General features: G+C 36.2%; 1 protein-coding gene across 1 annotated transcript in view; it reads left to right on the forward strand.

The window, feature by feature from the left end:
* Positions 1-7,259, forward strand: part of Cpne3 (copine 3) — a 61,853-nt gene that overhangs the window by 38,017 nt on the left and 16,577 nt on the right. The gene's annotated exons all lie outside the window — the stretch shown is intronic.

A 7,259-nucleotide genomic window follows, 5' to 3' on the forward strand; every position in this document is an offset into this window, starting at 1 on the left:
TCTCTCTCTCTCTCTCTCTCTCTCTCTCTCTCACACACACATACACACACACACACATGCGCACGCACACACACACATACACATTTCCTCTCACAAAATCATCCTAGTGTATGCTGCAGATGTAATACTTTGAGACTCTTCCCCTTTCCATGCAGTAGCAGGCGTTTTTCTAAAATAAGGCAATCTGTGCCATTGCACATGAGAGAAGTAACATTGGTTTTGTAGTGTCTTTGAATGTTGCATTCATACTCCTATTTTTTCAGATGTTCCATACATATTTTGCATGTATTTTCTGCTTTGTTTTGGCCAAGATCCAGTAAAGGCTCAAGTTTTACTTTTGGCTCTTGTGTTCTCAACGTAGAACTCTATTAATGACCTCTCTAGACTTCCATGCCATTGAACTTCTTGAATAATTAAGAATGCCCAACACGTAGTTTTTTTCTTTTTCCTCCCAAATATATCCAGATGAAACAAACTTGTCATGAGCACGTTGTATGCTCCTTTGTATCACTGGGGCTCCTCATGTCGGACTGACCAGTATTGATGATGCCAGACATGGGCAGTTGGTTAAGTGGTGACCATGAGATCCTGCCACAATAAATCTCATTTTTTACCTAATAACTTGATTTGTGATGGGATACTTTGAGACTGCATTAATTATCTCTTCTCTTTAGTGTTTTTCACATTCATTGATCATCTTTACTTGAATCAATTATGTCAAGGACTGTAAAAAAGTGATTTGTTTTCTGAATTTTTATTCCTTTTACTTATACTAATAGGCATCCCTCTTTCATCTCTTACTCTATTTTTAGTGCCATTATAAACTCATGAGTTGTTACAATTCATTAATGCCATTATTTTTGGTATTGAAACTAATCCAGATATGACCAGGGAAAACTCTTTTAAATGGCTCCTGAGTTCTTAACATAACCCTGTTAGTCTTAAAGCATTCTTTTCTTTTATGTTAGAGTAAGTTCCTATTTGACCCTACAGCCTTACAAAGGAAAAGAAAAACATGAATGAACTGGATGTTGTTCTAATGGATCCTTGAATCTTCAACTTCATAGGTTATTAAAAACAACTTGAATCCTGTTTGGAAGCCTTTTAAAATCTCTCTTAACTCCCTCTGCTATGGAGATATGGATAAAACCATTAAGGTAACTTGAAATTGTATACAGATTGTCCTTGACTAAAAATGGGATTCCATAATGTTAAAGCCAGTTTAAGTTGAAAATGTTTCAAGTTAGACTGGGGTGTAGCTCATGGGAGAGTGCATGCTTGCATGAAAGAAAAGACTGTAAGTTAAAAATATTTTTAATATACCTAACCTACCTAGCATCATAGCTTAGCAACGCAGTGCACTTATTCTATGAGTTGTTTGCTTGGTGTGATTGACTAGGAGCTGCTGATTACTGCCTTCACCTAGCATTTAGAGAGAATTTTACGTGTATCTCTAGTCTAGGAAGTGCCCCAAATTCAAAACTGAAAGTTGGGATTCTTCCTAATTCATATTACTTTGGCATCATACTAAAGTTGAAAAATGGTAAGTTAAATCATCATAAAAGAAGGATTGTCTGTATTTAAGAAACATAAATACAGATATTTCATCTGTTTTATAAAGCTAGGTAGTATTTTTACAAGTAGGATAGACAATTGTACACTCAAGTATTTTGTATAGGAAATACCAAAACAAGAATGTTTTCTGATTACTAAAATAGTCTGAAGAGACAGGTATCTTCAGTTGATACGTTGATCTAATGTTTAATCAGTGTATTTTCTATTTTCTTTTTTCTAGTTTCTAAAAATAAAAATATACAATTTATTTTTTATAAGATTGCCTTGCCTTATGAATAAGAACTATTCACTACATATTTTGCTTCTTAGTGTATTCTTTCCAGATAAAAACACGTAGCCCTAAGAACCCAGAGATTTCTTCTTGCACTGAGGAAGAGAACAAAGTGGTGGCATTGCTATCTCTTATTTTCAGAAAATAAAGTATAAAAATTCATTGATGACTTTGGTGTTAGAATGTCAGGGAAGTGGCGTGGATACGGAGAAAGCTAGATGTTTCAGAGGCTCTTTTAAAAAATAGCTCTATGCCTAGGTGTTTAACACCCCCCACACATGCATGAATGACTTTCTCTGGAGCCACTATGGTTACACGGTTCTAAACAGAAGCCTTTCTTGTGTTCAGAGGTCACAGAGGTTTGTTTTTTTGCTTATTTGTTTGGTTATTGGTTGTTTTTCTGCTTGCTTTTTGCTTTTTCTTTTTTTGTAATTAGGATAGCGAAAGCAAGAAAGGTAACACTGTAAAATAGAGTAAGACAGCAGTTTTTCCCTAGCCTTTTAACCAGATAAGGGATATTGGGCAGGTCAGCTAACTCTTTCAGTTATATAATAGAGGTTATAATTTCTATCTTTCAAGAAAGTTAAGGTAAAGAAAGTAAAAATGTTGGAAACTATAAAACATTTGAGTTGGCATTGTTAATAAAAACTGCTTAATTTTGAGATGCATAAGAAATTGTTCCCAGTTTGTAGGAAACTTCAAAAATCAATGTTAAGTATGATTTGTGTATGTCAGGTAGCACTAAAATTTAGGTATGATATAAATAGAAGAGTAGCTATAACAATTACTTTTTATTTCTGGATGAAATCTAGAACTTTAGCTTCTCACATTGAAATTTGTAAACATCATTAGATCTGAGAAGGCAGGTAAGTAGGGGAAAAGTTGGTAGACCATAATTTAACAGTGTGTAACAATGTATTAACACCCAAACAATGTTTCTAAACCTTTTTTGTTCGCAGTGGTATGCTTACAGAGCTATTTTATTGTAGTAAGTAAACTGATTTTTTCTGAGCTTTCTTTGATAAATGTCTTCTATTCTTAAAAGTTTTCAAGTTTGCCATATCATCACTTACTTTATTTCTCTAGCCCTATAGTTCTTTGCAATATCAGGCTGTTATACATTTAGGATTTACTTACTTTCTGGAAGTTACTTAGAAGCAGAGTAAAGAATTATAGAGCAGAGAATAAAGTCTGAGTCCTCAGCAGCTTTCTTGCTGTAGTGTGCTATCACTGTAGCATGTGTTATTGCCATACAATGAAGTGAAATAAAAGGACTAATCATGCATGCTGCCCCCTCACCTAAATGGGAATGAATGCCGAAGCGAACATAACACCGTGTGGTCTGTGTATTCTTTTGCATACATACGTATGCATATGTTATATGTATGCATGCATGCATACATTTAAATTTCATAAGTTCTATTGATGCTGTTTTTTAATTTAATTTAATTTAATTTTTTCCATAAATTTATTGAGAATCAATAGCGATGAGACAGTTTCAAACCAAACTGGTAGGACAGTTCCAATAATTAACACATTGTATACATTCTTCCTAGTGGTTAATTGCTGTACAAGATGCAGACATGATATCCTACTTACAAAGACCATTAGAACAAATCCCTGTATTCATTAAGAGAATGTAACTGTATATCGATCCTAGCCATATGAACACACAGATACAAAATGGACATTCATCTGCATCCCCTTTTTGTTAAGTTTCATTATTTGAATATTATAGGTGATGCTGTTGTTTTAATAGCCAATAACACTGGTCTTTGAATTCCTTTTTTTTTTGGTGGAACTGGGGATTGAACTCAGGCCCTTGCACTTGCCAGACAAGTGCCTATTCTACTGAGCCATCTCCCTGGCCCCTGGTCTTTGAATTCTTGAGAAAAGAAAAATTAAATGACATAGCTCATTTTGTCTCAGCTGTGAGTGGTGGTGCATACCTTTAATCTCAGCTGCTTTGCAGGGTGAGGAAGGAAGATAGGTTTGAATTTAGCCTGGGCAACTTAGTGAGACTCTACGTCAAAAAGAGAAAGGAAGAATGAAAAAGGAGGCTATGGGTATATGTCACTGATAGTGTGCTTGCTTAGCATGCAGGAGACCCAAGATTTATTGCCTGGTATCATCTATACACAAAAAGTTATGTCTGCCTTCCAGGGGGCAAGATGGAGCTCTTTCCATCTATTTATTATAATGATTAATCTGAACATTTAATTTTTATTTTTTATTTGAATTTTTAAAATGTATTTAGTACAGCGTCTACAGGGTCTCCCTACACAGATTGGACTCGTAGTGATGCTCCTGTTTTCAGCCTCCCAAGCCCTGAGATTACAGGCTTGCGCTACCATGCCCAGTCTCAATCACCTTCTCTGTGCACTCCAGGAGCGAGGCTGGCATGGCACGCCGGGGATCAAATTCTGGTCCCTGTGTCTGCCTAAGCAGGCACTTTAATCTACCAAGCTATCTGGTCTGCCCAGAACATTTAATTTAAAAAAAATATTTCTTGAAGTTTCAGTTTAAATAAACATAGCTATAGTATTATCTTTAAGCCTATATCTGGTAATCTAAGCAACTACTTTGAAGGCCACCTTGTTTTGAAATTCTGTATTGTTTTTTATTCTCTTTAAAATAAAAAAATTAAAGTGGAAAAATAAATGGTTTGTTGAAATAAAGTCCTGACCTTACTAAAACTTAATCTTGCTTAGATATAAACTGGTACCTATTAAGTGGAAATCCAAAATGTTAAGTTCTACATTACCTAATTGAATAATATCTGCTAAATATCTTATAAAAATACTTTTCTATTTTATTGAAATTTTGCTTCCTTTAGAAAAATCACTAGGACTGTTAATTTTTTTCCATTGACATACTAAGAGTTGGATGAAGCAACTTTTAGTCTAAAATTTGATTTTAAATATGTAGGGCAAGAATCAAGCTGTCAAATTTGGTCAGTGATGAACTCCTTTACCGCTATGTAATGTACAGTTGGAATTCTAGAACTGCCCTGTTTTGACTGATTGATTTTTAGTGTTTCTGAAGAATGAGAATATAAAGAATGAAAGACTTCCTGTTGTGGTAAGAATTCGGTATCTAGAACGGAGAATTAAAAACCATCACTTTGTTAACAATGTACAGAAGTCCAGAGCATTTTAGATTGATCATTAAAAAGTAATTTGTGAAGAGCAGCAGGGAACTGCAGTGCTCCACTGAGGGCAGATGCAAAGTGCTTCTCAGTTTTATACATTTCCTTTGAAACAGGCAGTAGGAGTTCTCGAGTATCCTCGGCACACACAGCTTCCTCTACTGTACAAGGCACACAATCTTCTAAGACTTTTTATTTAGTTTCTCCAAGTCTTAGTTTTACAAAATGAGTATAATAATAGTAACATGATTTTGACTCTTTTTACCTCACAAAACTATTTAGAGATGTACATGGAGCACACATTAAATTTTCTAAGAAATAAAATTTGTTTTGAAATTATGGAGTGCTATAAAAACATTAGTATTTAAAATTCACCATCATTGTGGTCAATTTTCAGTTCCTTTGGACACCCCTGCTTGCTAATAGTTCATATCACTTTCTTTTTCCCACTGGAACTACTATTTACATTACAGCTTCATCTGTCAGTGTGACACAAAACTGTATGTAAATCAAATAGACTCACTTTTTCTCTGCTTTTTGAGAGGGCATTGAACAAGAGCATGACATGAGATTCTCCCTGGCTTAGGTGGGACTAGGGTAAAGGTGACCCAGTATTGATACTTGCTCGGTGGACTAAGTAGTCTTGACTTAGGGTGTGATCCTCAGAGTGATACAGATCTGACCCTATCACACTTAACTCTTCCTACAGGGCTCACCTCACCCAGTTGTAGCTGGTGTATATACACTTGCCATAATTCTGCATTATCTAGGACTTAAGAAAACATACGTGGTAACTGCCTGAAATTCTTTCTTTCTCTACATAATGGTTTCTAGTCACTGTGTAGAGAAGTAGATGAGAGCGTAGGTGTATTCCATTTTACCTTCTGTCAGCAATTACAGAGGTCATGACAGAGGAACTGAATGCTACTTAATGTGGAATTGAAACAGCATTCCTATTGTTTTAATGCTGTGATCTTTCAGAAAGCCCCTATCCACTGATAGCTGGGAATTGAAAGTGTTTCTGGTTCTGTAGGAAGTTTTCACTTAGCTAAAGGACTGTTAAACATTTTTCTTACCTTAATTACAAAGTTACTTCCTAATAGGTCATTTATTGCAGCTGATGTTTTAGTAACATTTTGCTTTTTGTTTTCAGGTAGAGTGTTATGATTATGACAATGATGGATCACATGATCTCATTGGAACATTTCAAACTACCATGACAAAACTGAAAGAAGCCTCTAGAAACTCACCAGTAAGTTGTATCTGCATTTGTGTTTACCACTTACTGTAACTTTTTATTACTTTTTTCTTTGGCATGGCAAAGAGTTTGCCACATTTTTACTCATAATGCTCTAAAATCTGTGAGTTTTGTGTAGTAATCAGGTAATCCAAAGGCCATATTTGGGATACTGGTCTTGTTGAGCAGAACACTGTATAATGGTTCCCAGTGCCAGGTAAGGATTCCAGGTGCATGAAAGAAAGCACCTGTCATTACAGCATCAGTCACTAGGACATGCAGATGCTTTGCCCGATTTGTCTTGGCAAGGAGAACAGTGCCATCCAGCACTGGATGGAATTATGCCTTACTCACATAAGGAAAACGGGTAGAGCAGCATCAGTAGTTGGTGCCTGTACCCTGCAGCCAGCAGGCCCTTTTCTGGCAGCCTGAGCAGGGCAGCTGGCTGCTATGCAGCCTCCTTGTGCTTCACCGGCATCACTGCACTGGCCTGCTGCTAAGGCTGAAATACTGAAGGCTGGGATTGGTGTGGAGGGGCTGACATTGATGCATAAGTTCAAACAGAACAACAGTCGAGTACTCACGGAGTCCAAAACTGGAGAAGACATTTCCACAGAGGTGAGGACTCTTCTCCCTTGATAAGGAAGTATGCTAGCATCAGGATCAAGGTCATCCTTCTGTGGTTGAGTAGCATTCAAAAGATTATGCCCACAAGACTGCTTTTCTCCTCCAGTTTGTATGCAGCAGTTTGGTTTCCTTTGGCTTATGATGGCATATATGGTTTAATTGAAAGTCCTTGGCTTTTTGGTATTTCACTAGTCACAACAGTTAATATCTACTATGCTGGGCCAACACATGGGGTTGAATTGTGTCCATTTAGGCTATTTGGCCACACACTTATGATTTGCCCTATGACTTTTTTTTTTTTTCAAAATTTTATTGATAAACAGATAGCAATGAGACAGTTTCAAATCAAATCGGAAGTACAGTTTCAAAAAATAACACACTGCATGTATTCTTCTTAGTGG

The sequence above is a fragment of the Octodon degus genome, unplaced genomic scaffold, assembly GCF_000260255.1.
Source record: "Octodon degus isolate 3935 unplaced genomic scaffold, OctDeg1.0 scaffold00165, whole genome shotgun sequence".
In the NCBI taxonomy this organism is placed as follows: Eukaryota; Metazoa; Chordata; class Mammalia; order Rodentia; family Octodontidae; genus Octodon; species Octodon degus.